Genomic DNA, 1,908 nt, shown 5'->3' on the forward strand with positions numbered 1-1,908 from the left:
ACAGCCAATGCATCCCTCCATTTTCTGTCTTAGTGCTTTTCAAATGGGAGGTGAGTTCTGCACATAAGTAGAGCCTGCTGGATCTGGCAAATGACTCGTCTAGTCCAGCCTCCTGTTCTCACAGTGGCTGACCAGATGCCTCTTCTGGGGAACCCGCAAGCAGGATTCGAACACAAGAGCAGAACTCTCCCCACTTGTGCTTTCCTGCAACTGAGATTCCTCCAGCTGTGGATTAAAGGTAAAGATAAAGAGACCCCTGACCTTTAGGTCCAGTCGCAGATGACTCTGGGGTTGCAGCGCTCATCTCATCTTATTGGCCGAGGGAGCCAGCGTACAGTTTCTGGGTTATGTGGCCAGCATGACTAAGCCGCTTCTGGCGAACCAGAGCAGCGCACGGAAATGCCATTTACCTTCCCGCCAGAGCGGTGCCTATTTATCTACTTGCACTTTGACGTGCTTTTGAACTGCTAGGTTGGCAGGAGCAGGGACTGAGCAATGGGAGCTCACCCCGTCACGGGGATTCGTACCGCCAACATTCTGATCGGCAAGTCCTAGGCTCTGTAGTTTAACCCACAGCGCCACAAGCATCCCTTCCAGCTGTGGATTAAAGAGGGGCAAATCTGTCCATTTCAGTGCCTCGCTTTTCTCCATATTTCAGCATCCTAGAATTGCAGAGCTGGAAGGGACTCATTGAGCCCAACTCTCTGCCCTGCAGGAACTACAACTAAATCATCAGTTTGCGGCTTTTTTTTTATTTTAAAGCATCATGAAATTTTTATTTTTCTCATGAAAATTCACTGGCATTTTGGTGTGAATTTTTCATTATACATGTTTTTATGTAATGTTGCCTAATACATACATTTTTACAAAGCAATTTCTCCCAATAACACATTTTTCTATGTTGTTTTCACTTGTATGGATTCATAGGCACTCCCCCTCCCCCCATATATGCATTTCTGAACACATTGCTTAGATGGACAAACCTTGCAAATTTTAAAGGGTGGTTCTATGTTCCGGTTTTTGTATTACTTTGGAAAGAGAGTTAGGGAGGTTTGCCTTTAAATGAGAACCAAACAGAATTTCTGTTCTGTTCCTAGTTGGGGTCCCATCAGAGGTCAGAGCTGCTGTTTCCCAGTATCCTTTGCCCCACAAAAAATCCAGAACTGAAATGATGGCTCAATCTTCTTGTTTGCTTTACTTATTTCCCCCCTCTATTTTACTTTTAGATGCTCTGAATTTTTCTTTTTCTTTAAAGAGCAGGATAAACATTAAAACAATGAAGCATTAACTGGCATAAATGAAGCACTTAAATATCATCTTAAAGAGAGTGGCATCATAAATCACAGCATCATGACAGGATAATTAGAGTGCCGAAATAGATGGAAGATTACTCACGTCTAATGCTGATGATCTAACTAAACCTGCGTATCTTTTAACTAATCAAGAGTTGAAAATCACACCAAATTTCCAATTTTTCCAAGGCACAAGGTGAGAAAGAAGTGAAGGCATTCATATGAATTTACATAGAATTATAATGTTGGAAGAGATCCCAGGGGTCATCCAGTCCAATGTCATTTAACCCCCCCAAGCTATAATTCCCAGCACCTTTAACAAACTACAGTTTCCAGTATTCTTGGTGTGTGTGCGCTTTGAATGTGCTTTACATCTATGGCCCTAACCCAGGCGTAGGCAAACTTGGCCCTCCAGATGTTTGGGGACTACAACTCCCATCATCCCTGACCACTGGTCCTGTTAGCTAGGGATGATGGGAGTTGTAGTCCCAAAACATCTGGAGGGGTGTGTTTGCCTAGGCCTGCCCTAACCAGTGCAAGTTAGCATCTTACAAGAAACCAACCATTTGCAAAAGAGAGTGGTTGTCCTGGAAAGAAGAGGCAACTATCCTGGAAC

This window comes from Podarcis vaucheri (assembly GCF_965113315.1).
Source record: "Podarcis vaucheri genome assembly, chromosome: 11".
NCBI lineage: Eukaryota > Metazoa > Chordata > Lepidosauria > Squamata > Lacertidae > Podarcis > Podarcis vaucheri.